Here is a 16,335-nt window from a genome sequence, read left to right as displayed (position 1 = left end):
AACTCTCAGTGGTGTATTTTTCTTGGTATCTACACTTGTATCTCCATCTGTCTGTGTTGCTTCATGTTCAATTCCTGACCTTGATTTCCTCTCTGCACCAGTTAAAGCAAAACCAAGTCTGTTTCTGAAGAACATTGCCACAGTGTTGCTACGTGAAACACAAGAAATTGGCACCCTGTATCTCACAGATAAGTAATCTCCAGTAGCCAGTGACTGTGTGTACAATTCAAAGAACAAGAACAGTTTGCCAAGGGCACTGAAAGAGTTTATATGCTGACAATAATCCTGATTTATAAGCCCGTGACATGCAAGTAGGAATACAGTGGTAATTAAGCAGATTGGATCACCCAACCTTTATAGAAGTTGTCCAAGTATCATTGCATTACTTCCCAAATTGGTTGTGTCCATAAAGGTTGGTACTTCGGCTCTATCAGAGCTGTGTGCAGGCGGTGATGATGAAAATTTACCCTGTAATCATAGAAGCTTTGTAACTTAAGTATTTGCAATATTCCTTCACATGTAACTGATAAGAAAAAAGAAAAAAATGGAGGAAGTAATCCAAATGTTTACATCACGAGTGTTGGAGGAATGGAATACAGCATTAACATGGAACATTTGGGCTGAATGGTCTGTTTCTATCCTGCATTTTCAATGTAAAATTGCTACATTTCTCAAAGACAACTTTTACATTAACAGTAACCTTTGGATTTCAACTGATCAATCAGACCATCATTTCCCTCAGTTAACACTTTTTCACATCCTGCAACCACCACTAGAACCAATGTTCCCACCCCCTTCCACCAATTCCTTTGCTGTTATTTGAAGTCCCTTTACCCCTTGTAGTGATCAAAGGGGTAAAAGAAGCTCACACTTTACAGTGGCTTGTCAGTTAGTGCCTTTCGTTTTGGAGGAAAGACATAAAATCAGTGACACCTCAACCCTGCAGACCCAGTTCGCAGAGTCTCCCAAAGGTTTGAACAACAGGTTAACAAGCCTTTTCATGCTGCTACTATGCAGTGGCTAAGTGAGTGGTATTTTCCATCACCACGAAGCTGCCATCAGCCCAAAGAGACATTATGCCTACACACAATTCAGCAACGTATGGATTTCAGTGCCAGTGCGATGCCGGGTGTGTCAGCCGTATGTCCCAGCGATTGATAAAATAAAACAGCATGTTCTTTCAGTTGTTCATAAAGGCCAATTTACACAGTGCACTTTGTCAGCCCATGTTAGCAAAACCAAAACAAAACATCTGCTGTTCATTGTGACTTTGTGATTGGGCAGTACTTGCTGAACAACCCTGAATGTACCAACCAATTTAAGATAATCGGTCAAGCTCATAATGTAAGCCAGTCACACTGCTAGAAGCTTGCAAACAAAAGATATATGTTCAAGCCTTGTACTTTATAGCATTGCTGTGAACATGAGGACCTATAGCCTCTATTGTTTTCTCTTTGGCAATGCCTCAGCTGGAGTTGACCTCCCAACTAGTCTACAACCTTCTCTCCTGTAGGATAAATTGTTGAGATTGTTTAAAGTTTGGAACTGTTGCATTTGTCATGATGAATGCAAGACTTCGGTAATATGTCTATTGTTTTGGTGTTTTTTTTGTAAAATATTTTATTAAGGCATTTGTGATTTTATAACAGTAACAGTAAACCATATATAAACATAGTGCAAAGACACTCTACCTCCCTCACAGGTCCCACCCTTCTAGAACAGTAATCTAGACTACCCCCCCCCCCCCCATCTGCTGACAGTTAATTTCGTCAAACGGCTGCCACCTCCGGATGAACCCCAGCATTGACCCTCTCAGGGCAAACTTGATTTTCTCAAGACTGAGGAAGTCAGCCATGTCATTGACCCAGGTCTCTGATTTCGGGGGCTTTGAGTCCCTCTATGCTAACAGTATCCGTCTCCGGGCTACCAGGGAGGCAAAGGCCAAGGCAAAGGCCTATCTCACCCCCTGGACTCCCGGGTCCCCCGACACCCTGAAAATCGACACCCCTGGACTCGGTGCCACCCTCGTTTTTAACACCATGGACATGACATCTGCAAATCCCTGCCAAAATCCCCTAAGTTTCGAACATGTCCAGAACATGTGGACATGGTTCGCTGGCCCTCCCGTACTTACACGCGTGTCTTCTATCCCAAAAAACTTGCTCATCTGGGCCACCGTCATGTGCGCCCGGTGAACGACATCAAATTGTATCAGGCTGAGCTTGGCGCATAATGTGGACGTGATGACCCTGCTTAACGCATCTGCCCAGAGACCTGCCTCTATCTCTCCCCCAACTCCTCCTCCCATGTGTGCTTTAGCTCCTCTGTCTGCACTTCCTCTGACTCCATGTGTTCATTATAGATATGAGGTCTTCCCCTCTCCCACCCATACTCTGGAAATTACTCTATTTTGTAAAGAAGTCCCAAATCTGCAAGTACCTAAACCCATTCCCTCCCGTCATCTCAAACTTCTCCTCTAACTCCCTCAAACCGGGGAAGTTCCCACCTATAAACAAATCTCCCATCCTCCCAATCCCTGCTCTCTGCCACCCCCGAAACCCTCCATCCAGTCTCCCTGGGGCAAACCGATGGTTGCTACAGATTGGAGCCCAAACTGACGCTGCCTCTCCTCTCACATGTTTGCTCCACTGCCCCCAGACTCTCAGGGCCGCCACTACCACCGGGCGAGACCGGCAGAAGTGCCGTGATCAATGCCCCCAAACTCGTGTCCTTACAAGATACTGCCTCTACTCGCTCCCACACCGACCCTTCCCCCACTACCCACTTCCTAATCATGGCTATATTTGTCACCCAGTAATAGTTGCTAAAGTTCGGCAGCGCCAGCCCACCCTCGCTCCCGGCCACGCTCCAGCATCACCTTCTTCACTCGCGGGGTTTTACCCGCCCACATAAAACTGGAGATCACCTTATTTACCCGCTTGGAAAAGGCCTTTGAGATAAAGATGGGGAGGCACTGAAAAACAAACGGGACTCTCGGGAGGACCGTCATTTTCACTGCCTGTACCCTCTCCGCCAGTGATAACAGGAGCATATCCCACCTTCGGAAGTCCTCTTTCATTTGTTCCACTAACCTGGTCAAGTTTAGTTTATGTAACAGCCCCCAGTCTCGTGCCACCTTGATCCCTAAATAACGGAGACTACCTCCCACCACTCTGAACAACAGCGCTCCCAGTCTCCTCTCCTGCCCTGCCCTGCCCCCCCCCCCCCCCCCCCCCGCCGCCGCCGCCTGGATCATAAACATCTCGTTTCTCCCCATGTTCAATTTGTATCCCGAGAAACGGCCAAATTCCCATAAAATCCTCATGATCTCTCCCATCCCCTCTAATGAGTCGGAAACGTACAAGAGCAGGTCGTCGGCGTATAGCGGGACCCTGTGTTCCACCCCACCTCGGAACAGCCCCTTCCAGCCCCTGGAAGCTCTTAACGCCATAGCCAGTGGCTCAATGGCCAGAGCGAACAGCAACGGGGAGAGGGGGCATCCCTGCCTAATCCCCCGGTGCAGTCTAAAATAGCCCTTTTTTTAGTGTTAACAGTGCATATTATGATATTCCAGATTTTTTGAAAACTGTATTTGAAGGTCAAATTTAAAAATAGACTTTGGTCTGAGTTTAAAGACTATTCTCAAGATGGCTCCAGACATCAGTGTAGATTTCAATAATCTTTCTTTAGCCTCCTGAGGAGACAAGGATGCATTCCTCCAGATGTATATATTTAAAATTCAACGAATCTTCCAAAGAGTAAACACAAACTCATTGACTTGATGGCTTTTCTCCAAACATAAAGATACTAACTAATAAGCCACTGTAAAGTGTGAACATCCTTGACCCATTTTCATCACTACCAGAAATAAAAAGACTTCAGATAATTGTAATGGAATTCCCATTTGCCTTGTATAGAAAATGAGTTGACATTGTTGTACAGGTCGCATGATAATGTGGCCATCTTGTGAGACCTGCAAAAAAATATGGAATAGAGCTGGAAGCAGGCAGCTTGTCAAAGCTAGTTTTGACAATGAGTCATCCAGACTCAAAACATTAGCTCCCTTCTCTCTCTCCATAGATACTGTCAGACTTGCTGAGATTGTCCAGTATTTTCTGTTTTTGTTGTAAATCTTGATGCTGGGCTTATATACTTTAGATTTCCATTTAATGCCATTTTGCCTATGAGTTACTTAAATGCTTATTGTTCAAGTTTACCTTTCAAGCAGCAGACCAAAATGTCCTTACCCCAGTTGGGAAAACATCTGTGACTAGCTAGCTGTGCTATAAACCAAGACTCAATGTTAGTCTTGTTTTTATTTCTAATTTGAGGAAGATTGTTTCGACACAGTACTCCATTCACAATCCCAATATCTCAGAAACTCAAATGTCCAAAGCAAGTGATAGGCAGTGTGGGAACTGAATTCGTACTCCCAGAAAAATAACAGTGAAGTAATTATACTGTGCCCACCAAATATACTTTCTGAAACCCAGGTAATAAAAGAAAGATTCCACTCCAGCTTGACTTGAATAAAACCACATATTCTACATAGTGATTTTCTCGGAAAGGAACCATTCTCCGGAATAAATTTTATATCTTGCCTATTACATTCAGAAAATAATTCTGTATTTGTACCTAACCTTATCAACTGAGGTCACACTGTAATTAAAAAGCATAGTACTTAAAAGTCAAATTCAGATTGATACATTTTGTAGAATTAAAACAACTTTCTTTAAATAGTGCCTTCAGCAACAAAGAAAACAGCCTTTATAATGAGAATGACACAGTATCATGTGACTTTGAGAGCATTTCAAACAGATTCACCATTGTTGTAAAAAGGAAATAAATGTTATGTAGGTCAGGCATTCTTATGTGGGCATTACCATTTCTCTGATGCCTCTAGGTGGCACCACTGCAGGTTTTCCTAATAGTATGGAAGAACCATGAATGATAGAATGGATACAGCACAGAAGGAGACTATTCGGCCCTTTGAATCCATGTCAGCTCTCTCCAATAGCCTTCAACTTGTCCCACTCTGCTGTCACTTCCCTGTAATGCTGCAAATTGTGTTTCTCTAGTCCTTATCAATTCCCTTTTGAAAGCCACAATTGAATCAAGAACATAGAATCCCTACAGTGCAGAAGGAGGCCATTTGGCCCATCGAGTCTACATGGATCCTCTGAAAGAGCACCCCACCCAGGCCCACTCGCCCGCCCTATCCCCGTAACCCCACCTAACCTGCACATCTTTTGTCACTAAAGGGCAATTTAGCATAGCCAATCCACCCAAACAGCACGGGCGCGATTCTCCGCCCCCACGTCGGGTGGTAGAATAGCGGGAGGGCCTCCCGACATTTTTGACGCCCTCCCTCTATTCTCCCCCCCCCCCACGCCCGACCCACGCCATGAATCGCCGCTCGCCATTTTTTACGGCGAACGGCGATTCTCTGAGGCCAATGGGCCGAGCGGCCGGGCCTTCACGCCCGTTTCAACACGCCAGCAAACATACCTGCTTGCTGCCGTCGTGAAACGGGCGCCAGATGCCCGTTTGGGGCATCTGGGGGCCCGATTGGCTCGGCCGTACCACGGCCGTGCCAAGAGGGGCCATGCGTCCGTAACGGACGCACTCTTTTCCCTCCGCCGCCCGCAAGATCAAGCCGCCATGTCTTGCGGGGCGGCTGAGGGAAAAGATGCCAACTGCGCATGTGCGGGTTGGCGTTGTCCAACCTGCGCATGCGCGACTGATGTCATCGGCCGCGTCAGCCGGCGTGACGCTTGACGTGCGGCCTTGACGCACAGGGCCGCGCTCCTAGCCCCGCCCGGGTGGGAGAATCGGCCCCGGAAGTGGGCGTGAAGGCTGCCGTGGGTCACAGCCTGTCCCACGGCAGCCTTTACGATTCTCCACATTTGCAGAGAATCTCGTCCCACATCTTTGGACTCTGGGAGAAAACCCACGCAGACAAGGGATAAAGTGCAAACTCCACAGACAGTCATCAAAGGCTAGAATCGAACCTGGGCCCCAAACTCTGAGACAGCAGTGCTAACCATTGTGCTACCGTGCCATCCTACTGTCTTCCTGTACCACTCTCTCAGGCAGTGCATTTTATAATCTTTATTAGTGTCACCAGTAGGCTTACATTAACACTGTAATGAAGTTCCTGTGAAAATACCCTAGTCGCCACATTCCGACGTCTGTTCAGGTACCCCGATTCTAACCACACTAAGTATCTTCATTGGAATAGGAGTTGTTCATTTAACCTCTCAAACCTGTTTTGCCTTTCAGAGATCATGACTGATCTGTGACCCAACTCCGCATACCTGTTTTTGTTCCATATCCCTTAATATATTTGGTTAACAGTAATCTGTCAATCTAAGATTCAAAATTAACTTTTAACTTAGCATCAGCTGCTATTTCCAAAAGAGAGTTTGAAAGTTCTACACCCTTTGCACGGTCACTTATGAAAGATCTGCCTCTGCTTTTTAGGCTATGTTCACTAGTCCTGTCACACAATCACACATTCAGCTGTCCACATTTACCAGCTTCAACCTCATATTAGCTCAACATAAATATTTGGTTTCAGAGTCCTTGTCATACTAGCTCAAACAAAAGAACACCACAACAAAGAACAGCACACCAAAGACCAATTCAGCACCATCTAAAAAGCAATACAATTAAAAAGTAAAATCATTCCACCTTAAGCAGTGCGCAATACACATATCCGTTGACCTGGCCACTCCATCATAATCTCAGTTCCACATTCCTCCTATGAAAATCAATTACTCCTTTAAAAAGCAGCTTTAAAAAACAATCATTCATGGGATGTGGGCCAGAGTTTATTGCTCAACCCTAATTTCCCTTCAACCGAGTGCATTTCAGAGGGCATTTTAATAATCAAACACATTGCTGTGGATCTGGAGTCATAGGTTGGTCACACCAGGGAAGGACAGCAGATTTCCTTCCCTAAAGGACATTAGTGAACGAGATGCTTTTTTTTTTAATAACAATCGACGATGGTTTCATGATCATCATTAAACTTTTAATGCCAGATTGTAATTGAATTCTAATTTCACCATTTGCTGTAGTGGGATTTGAACTCAGGTCCCTCAACCAGAGCATTGTGCTGGGTCCCTAGATTACTAATCCAATGACAATAGCATTATGCCACTGCCTCGCCTCCCCTGCAGTTTGATTGCAAGAACATGGACTGCCTTGTGAGAAATATTACGGTTTTCCCAAATAATGGTCACACACTGAAGGTCAAGGTTCAGCTGCACCTCTGTGGTATGTTGTAGCGATGCCACAGACATGGTGAAACGCTATAGAGTTGGAGCAATGCCACAGACATGGAGCAACAATATTTGTCTTAGCAAGTATCTCCGATGCCTTAAACCATTTTCTTTATCTGTGCAGATGATCACCTTACACCTGTTCATCTATTCTGTCATTTTCTCCTGATCCCAGGCTGTCTAGTCTGGACATTTCTAGGGAGGCTACCCCACTTACTCAAAGATGGCAATCCACATTTGCTATATACCTCTCAGCATCAGCTCTGGGATTCTGTGTAACTGTAGCTGTCCTTCCATTTCTCTGGCTCTTTTGCCAACCTCAGATATATTTTTCAATGTTGCCCATTCAAATGTTCCTGCTGAAATTACATCTGCCCCACTAAAATACAGTAACAGCTCTGTAAGTCTGTTTTTTGTTCCAGATATTCCAACTTCATTGCCTGCTTGTTACAGCACATGACCTATTCTGGGAGTAAGGAATACTTTTTAAACAGTTAGACAAATTCTTCTGAGGCAGGCTGCATTTGCTATTGATGCAAGATACACATTCCTATAGTCTCTGTGAGTTCCTCAGCCCTTGTATCTTACATACAAAGATCCTCTGATAGATCAGGTTCAGTGAGTGAGCTGTACATACCAGAATTGTTCCAGGTTTAATCTCTGTTTTTTGCTAGTGTAAGAACAACATAATGGTGGTAATTCCATAAATAAAGTATGGAATGCCATGTACAATTTTTAGGTGTTCCTTTTATTCTCTGTCATCAAACAGATTAATTTGTGGATATATACATTTTCTTATCTTCAGCATTCCTCTTTAAGAATATATTTTTATTAACTTTTTTCAGTTTATAAAATACAAAAATAGAAACAACAACAGTAAATCAATCAATACAAGAAAACAACAAGCCAAAAAAATCAATAACAAACATAAGAACCCCCCCACCACCACCAATTTTCTGCTCGCAAGGAGCAAAGATTGCCACGTAACCCATGTGACCTTGTAATAAATGTGGAGTCATGGTTCAAGTAAGGTGTTATGATAATTCAAACAGCAATGTGTTATCCTTCTTCCACCTGTGGTATTGGCTGGTTGCAGCCTTGTATATACCCTGACAGAAACCACATTGTGTCGTAGGTTAACTTTGTCCTCTCGTGAGATAACTCCTCTACTTCTGGTAAAAATGGACAATACCAGATAAACATAATGCTCCTTTTGTGTCCCATATTTAACCCACACAGTACAATGTGTGACTTGGACAATTTAGGCAGCACCAGCCAGCTTCCAGTTGTCCTTGTTCTCAGTGCACTGGCCGACTTTCACATTGTGTTGAGCATGAAATTTCAGGAGTTTCCCAGAGCTCCGAATGGTTTAAGACATAATCTTTAAAGTCGGTTTCCTGTCAAATTTGCTATTTGTAGGCATGGCAGTGGTAGGAAGTCTAAAATTGGATTCAGTACTCCAGTTTTAGGTTCTACTATATTTGGGAGGCACAGTAGCACAGTGCTTAGCACTGTTGCTTCACAGCTCCTGCGTCCTAGGGTCGATTCCCAGCTTGGGTCACTGTCTGTGGGGAGTCTGCACGTTCTCCCAGTGTCTGCGTGGGTTTCCTCTGGGTGCTCCGGTTTCCTCCCACAGTCCAAAGACATGCAGGTTAGGTGGATTGGCTATGCTAAATTGCCCTTAGCTTCCAAAAAGTTTACGTGGGGTTACTGGGTTAGGGTGGAAGTGTGGGGATAAGTGGGGTGCTGTTTCCGAGGGTCGGTGCAGACTGATGGGCCAGATGACCTCCTTCTGCACTGTAAATTCTATGATATTCTACTTGTCAGCAAATATTCTATCCATAATTCATAAATATTCGTAGTTAAAGTTCACACAGTGAGCACATAGCTGAAATATTAGAAACAATTGAAATGTATGAGAACACAAGAACTAGGAGCAAATGTAGGAAATTCAGCCCCTCAAGCCTGCTCCGCCATTCAATGGCTGATCTCCTCTCGGCCTCAACTGCTTGTTCTCCATATCCCTTCAACCCATTAATTAAAAATCTGTCTACCTGCTCCTTAAACTTAGTCAATGTCCCAGAATCCACCACACTCTGGGGTCAGGATTCCACAGATTCACGACCCTTTGAGAGAAGTAATTTTTCCTCATCTCTATTTTAAATCTCCTCCCATTATCCAAAAACCATGACTCCCTGTTCTAGATTGCATCTGAGCAAGAAGCCAATACCTGTGAGAGATGAGGAGAAGAGAGAGACAATTTATGACGACAGACCCATCTGGAATGTTATCTAATTATCTCATCTGAAGGGTAGACTCACAATCAATCCATTGATTATCATGTCTAAATATTTATTTTTGAAGTATTACCTCAAGGTCCATGATACTTTTCAACTGTTTCTTCGACTATCTTTCATTCCACCTCCTGATTACTTCATTTCCTATGCTTTGATTATGTTTTCAGTTACTTACTTTTGTTCTGACACAGCCACTGTGTAATGAACTCCAATTGGCTTTATTGGTTGGCCAATTGGAGTATGAGCTCCCTCAATGATAGCTCATTGAGGGGGCCCATATAATCACCTGTGTAGGCTTTGTGAGCAGTCTTAAGTTGACTGGACTGCTAGCAGCACTGTTTGTAGCTGCTCCTGTAATATCGTTATTGTAAATAAATATTGGTGTGGTGACGGAACTCCTGCCTCCCGTGGATTACTACAGTGGCGACGAGGTAAACTACGAATTTTGCCGAGGCCAGCTGCCGCACTCGGAGGGTAAGCCTTGCCATTTTAAAAATGCCGTTTTTTGGGAGGTTAGAGGCATTCGACCCGGCTATTGAGTTCTGGTCCCAGTATGTGGAGAGAATGTGTTACTTCTTCCGGGCAAATGATATACTGACAGACAAAAGGAGACGGCTTATCCTGCTGTCGGCATGCGGACCCTCTGCTTTGGCCATTATACGTAGTCTGACGTATCCTGATGCGCCGGACACAAAAACTTTCCAAGAAGTAACGGAATTGGTGAAAGAGCACTATAACCCAAAACCACCCCTCATTTTGCGTAGGTACAGATTCTACACAGCGAAGCGGGAAGACAGGGAGTCAGTCACGAATTTCTTGACCCGCCTGAGAAGGCTGGGGGAAAAATGTGAGTTCGGCCCGACGCTAAATGAAATGCTTCGGGACCGATTAGTGTGTGATATAAACTACCTCACAATACAGAAACGCCAGTTGGCGGAAACGGAGCTAGACTGCAGGCAGGCGTTACAGCTCGCACTGTCCCTAGAAAAGGCAGCAAGTGGGGCGCAGGAACTACAGGGCACGCCAATGGAGGTAGATACCTGTGAGAGGGACTACCACAACGGGTCCTGCTACCAGATAGCTGCTCTCAGGAAAAACCTGAGGAAGAGGGGAAAAAGGAAAACCCCAGAACTGCCCCCAAGTCTGCCAGGACTAACTGGAGACAGAGGGAAGTACCGGCTGAGGCTCCCCCAACAGAGAAGGACCGTTTCTGGCACCAGACAGAGTGGGGTAACAACGACAGAAACTCTAGAAGGAGGTGGCAAAAGAGGAATAGCAGGTGGGGACGCAAGGAAGTACACAACTTAGACACCCCATCCTCCTCCGAAGGGGAACAATTATATAATATTACAACAAAGAAAGCAGAACCCATTAGGATTACCCCACGGGTGAATGGGAGGCTGACAATAGTGGAAATAGACACGGGTGCGGCCGTATCAGTAATGGGAGTGGCAGCATTTAGAAAAATCAAAGATGGACTCCAGCCACTAACCCTAACAAAAACATTGACGAAACTTAAAACCTACACGGGGGAACCCCTGGAAGTTCTAGGCACGACTCGTGTACCTGTGGAATATGAGAAACAATTGCTCAGATTACCGTTGACGATAGTAGAGGGCTCCGGACCGAGCTTAATTGGACGGAACTGGCTGAAAGACCTAAAATTAAATTGGATGAAAATTTTCCAGAGTGGAAGCGGGCAGTTGAGTGGGGTACTCCAAAAATACCCGGAGGTCTTCCAGGAAGGTTTGGGGGAAATCATAGGCGCCAAAGCAACTTTGCACGTGGACCCAGAAGCCCTTCCAAAATTTTGTAAGGCCAGGCTGGTACCTTTTGCATTAAGGAAGAAAGTAGATGACGAAATAGAAAGGTTACGGCGCGACGGCATTATCAGACCAGTACAGTTCTCGGAATGGGCAGCGCCAGTGGTACCAGTTTTGAAGCCAGACGGCTCGATACGTCTCTGTGGAGATTTCAAACAGACAGTAAACAAATACGCACTGCTGGACAAATACCCAATCCCGAAAATAGACGACCTATATGCCAAATTGGCAGGTGGGCTTTTGTTCACGAAACTAGACATGAGCCACGCCTACCTGCAGTTAAAACTGGATAAGGGCTCCCAGAAGCTCGCTACAATCAACACCCTGAAGGGCCTTTTTCGTTATACTAGGCTACCTTTTGGAGTGTCATCAGCCTGCGCTATATTCCAGCGTGCGATGGAAAATATTCTGCAGGGACTACCGCAGGTGGCGATTTATTTGGACGATGTCTTAATCACGGGTAGGACAAACAGGGAACACTTAAGGAACCTGGAGGAAGTGCTCAGGCGTTTCGCAAAGGCAGGCGTACGGCTAAAAAGGGAAAAATGTGTTTTTCTGGCCCCACAAGTGACGTACCTGGGATATAAAAGTAGACGAGTCAGGCTTACATCCATTAGAAGACAGAGTAAGGGCAATAAAAGAAGCCCCAGCTCCCACCACGGTCCAGGAGTTACGATCATTTCTAGGGTTGGTAACCTATTATGGAAAATTTATTGAAAATAGGGCGTCCATCCTAGAACCCCTCCACCAGCTACTAAAAAAGGGGCAAGAATGGAAATGGTCCACCCACCAAAACCGAGCATTTAGGGACATTAAGGAACAGCTGTTATCCGAAAATGTCCTAGAGAATTATGACCCAAGGAAGGAGTTGGTGGTCACTTGTGATGCATCCCCCTACGGGGTAGGAGCCGTCTTAGCCCATAGAGGAAGGAATGGGGAAGAACGGCCAATAGCCTATGCTTAGAGGACCTTGGCGATGGCTGAGAGGAAGTACGCCCAAATTGAGAAGGAAGGACTGGCGGTGATATTCGCAGTAAAGAAATTTCACCAGTATCTGTACGGGCGGACATTCACCATAGTGACGGACCATAAGCCGTTATTAGTGTTATTAAAAGAAGACAAGTCAATACCCCCGATTGCATCAGCTAGAATCCAACACTGGGCGTTGCTACTGGCGGCATATAGATACGTTCTGGAGCACAGACCAGGAACGCGAGTAGCACATGCAGATGCTTTGAGCAGACTTCCCCTCCCGGACACTCCGCCGCAAATACCAATAGTAGAGGAGACAGTAATGACTAAATCTTTTGGACACCCTACCAGTAGACGCACAACATATTCGGTTGTGGACGCAAAAAGACCCAGTTTTAGCCAAGATGAAGCATTTACTGCTAACAGGGGAACTGGAATGACCAGTGGAGCCCCAGATGCACCCATACTGGAGCAGAAGGGACCAAATAACCGTAGAAGACGGTATCCTATTATGGGGAGCCCGGGTAATCGTCCCAGCTCAGGGCCGTCAGGCAATCTTAACTGAGTTCCATCACGGACACCCAGGGGTGTCTAAAATGAAGATGCTAGCTCGAAGCTACGTTTGGTGGCCAGGTTCGGACACAGACATAGCAGCCTTGGTACGTCGGTGCCAGGAGTGCCAACAGGGGCAAAGAGTGCCACCAGCGGCGCCATTGCACCCGTGGGAATGGCCAGGCAGACCGTGGACCCGCCTGCATATTGACCACGCCGGCCCTTTCATGGGCTCAATGTTTTTGGTGATAGTGGACGCCCACTCCAAATGGTTGGACGTCCACCGGGTAAACACGGCAAGCACAGCATCGACAATTGAAAAGCTCAGGGCCTCGTTTGCAACACATGGACTTCCGTAGGTATTGGTGTCGGACAACGGAACGGCATTCACAATTGGGGAATTTGGAAAATTCCTGAAGGAAAACGGAGTCCGTCACATCAAAACGGCCCCTTACCATCCAGCGACCAACGGCCTGGCAGAGAGAGCAGTCCAGACACTTAAAGCGGGACTCAAGAAGCAGCCGGCAGCGTCAATAGACACAAAGCTCTCCCGCTGGCTGTTTGATTACAGGACCACACCGCATTCCACAACGGGCATACCACCAGCTGAACTCTTAATGGGAAGGCGGCTGTGAACGAGGAATGGGAAGGCGGCTGCGAACGAGGCTGAGTCTCCTTTTCCCAAATTTAACGGGGAAAGTGGAGAAACAACAGGAGGCCCAACACAGGGGGCATGATAATAGTCGGCAGCAGAGACATTTCCAGGTGGGGGCACCGGTTTGGGTCAAGAATTATGGGAATGGACCAACGTGGGTCAAAGGCACGGTAGAGTCCCAAACAGGGCCCATATCCTATGAGGTTGCAATAGGAGGTAAGGTGCTGAAGAAACACCTAGACCAAATAAGGGCAGCAGAACCACACCTGGAGGCAGGCAAAGCAGGACCGCCTCAAGCTGGGATAGCCCAGACGGAAAGGATACCCAGCCCCGAGCAATTTCTCCAGACCCCGTCATCCAGTCATCAGAGTCGGAGATGGACACACTCGACGAGGCCGCCGCGACACCTCTCCCCGAGGAGGAGGAAGAACAACTTCCAAGGAGGTCATCAAGGAAAAGACGGGCACCTATAAGGTACACCCCGCCCACTTTGGAGAACGACCCGGCGGACGACACAGAGGTGACAGACCCAGACATGAGGAGCAGGAAGAAGCTCAGAGGAATGCCAGCTGGCAGGAATTCCTCGGACCTTAGGGGGGGGGGGGGGGGAGGGGTGTAATGGACTCTAATTGGCTTTATTGGTTGGCCAATTGGAGTATGAGCTCCCTCAGTGATAGCTCATTGAGGGGGCCCATATAATCACCTGTGTAGGCTTTGTGAGTCCAGTCTTAAGTTGACTGGACTGCTAGCAGCACTGTTTGTAGCTGCTCCTGTAATATCGTTATTGTAAATAAATATTGGTGTGGTGACGGAACTCCTGCCTCCCGTGGATTACTACACCCTGCATGTTTCAAAAACCATTGTGAACACTTACCCCTTCAAAGAACCAACTCTCAACTCAGTTGCAGCCATATCTCCAGCATTTCCCTTTTTAATGTCCTCATTACTGTGGTGATGTGCATCACTGTAAATACACAAGGGGTTAATGTAAATACATGTAGACTAACGCGATACTAGAGGGAGCACCAGAAACATCACACACACACACACACACACACTCAACCAATAGATCAGTTAGATAGGACATGACCGATGGGCATTCACGATACACACAGAGGTGACATGACCACAGGAGGGCATTACACCAACTCACATATAAAGGACACCACACACATGATCTGCCTCTTTCCAGTGCAGACAGTCAGTGAGTAGAGACACGGTTGATTTGATATCACTCCCACCATATGGATTGTAGCAGTCTGGTTAGTCAGTCTGAGTAGCTATAGTAAGATTAACAGTAGTGTCGAACCCAAGTTATAGAAGTGTATATAGTTTAATAAACGTGTTGAAGTTATCTCCACGTCTGATCCTTCCTTTGGTCGAGTGCACCACAAGGAAGCCGCTTATGCTACACCTGGAGCATAACAAGACAATTACCTTTCAAATACACATTCATCTCTCCCACAGTAATATTTGAAGAACGGAGTTCTTTCTGGCCAATATTAATATCACACTTATACCATCACAAAAACAGAATAGCTGTTATTTCATCTTATTGTAGTATGTCGGATCTTGTGTGTGCAAATTGACTCATTTACCTATGTAATAACATAATGTAATAACATCAACAATATGTAATAATATTACCTATGTAATATATGCAATTAATATCTTTCCTCTAAAGTTCACCTTGTCTCTTTATGATTCGATTTTCCCTGTTACATTCGGGAAATTCATCACCTGCAGCTATCTCTAGGCTTTTCTTCCAAGGCCAAATAAGCAGTCCTTAAGAAAGCAACAGTTTAAGAAAGTTAAATACTGATATAGAAATTAAAAGCACAAGGATTGCACCCGTGTCCCATCTTCAGTATTTACATGCAGAAGCTCATACTCCAGAAGCTTTCTCATGATATGCAGTTCAATCTCACTGGGACCTTGCTGTGAACATATTAGGTGCTGCATTTCCTAAAATAAGACCGCAGCTACATGCAAAAGTACTCATTATGTTGTAAAGCTCTTTGGCATGTCTGAAGACCAGTAAATAAATGCAACTTTTCTTATAGTAAAGATAATGCTTTTAAAATAAATACTCCAAAATTATATTTGAACAACAGTATCAAAGTTTAAATACTCCTGTCATACAAGAGTTCTGCAAGTATCCAAAAGGGCTGGGTGATCACGATTGATAATGTGCTTTTGTTTGACATCGTCTAATCTAAGCCATCTGGTTTCAAGGTTGTAGAGTCTGAAAAATGAAAGCATGTTCATGGTGTGACACTTATGGCAACCTGTTTTATGTTATTCTTACATATTTTGTTCATACTTTTCTTGTGGTTTTAATTTCTATATCAGTATTTAACTTTCTTAAACTGTTGCTTTCTTAAGGACTTCTTAAATGGTTGTTTCCACAGTAAGCACCGTTTCGATTTAAATGAAATACTCATCTCGTATGCAGTATACCATCAAGGCTGGCTTTGCATATTGCTAAGCCTCATGAGAAAGGTGGAGACAACTTCAAAGGCAAAATACCGCTGATGCTGGAAATCTGAAATAAACAGAGCATTTTGAAAATACTCAGCAGACCTGTGGAGGGAGAAAAGCAAGAGTTCAATTTCAGGTTGTGACTTTCCACCAGAGGACTCTCCAGTTTTGACTAGGAAATTCAAAACTTTGTACAGTTACCCTGCAATTTTCTTGTCCTAGTTTGCAAAATACCCAATCTTATTCAATTTAATTTAACAACTTCATAG

At 45.2% G+C, this 16,335-nt stretch overlaps 1 long non-coding RNA gene across 1 annotated transcript; it reads right to left on the bottom strand.

The window, feature by feature from the left end:
• Window positions 1–248: 248 nt before the first annotated feature.
• LOC119951767 lies at window positions 249–15,852 on the bottom strand. The gene is made up of 3 exons (XR_005457675.1): window positions 15,275–15,852; window positions 14,460–14,549; window positions 249–468 (listed from the first exon to the last, which is right to left on the bottom strand). It is a non-coding gene; the product is annotated as an uncharacterized LOC119951767 (long non-coding RNA).
• Between the last annotated feature and the right edge of the window lie 483 nt (window positions 15,853–16,335).

Source organism: Scyliorhinus canicula, chromosome 17 (genome assembly GCF_902713615.1).
Source record: "Scyliorhinus canicula chromosome 17, sScyCan1.1, whole genome shotgun sequence".
NCBI classification, from domain to species: Eukaryota; Metazoa; Chordata; class Chondrichthyes; order Carcharhiniformes; family Scyliorhinidae; genus Scyliorhinus; species Scyliorhinus canicula.
Note: the sequence above shows the minus strand (reverse complement) of the source record. Positions and strands in the feature narration are given on the sequence as shown.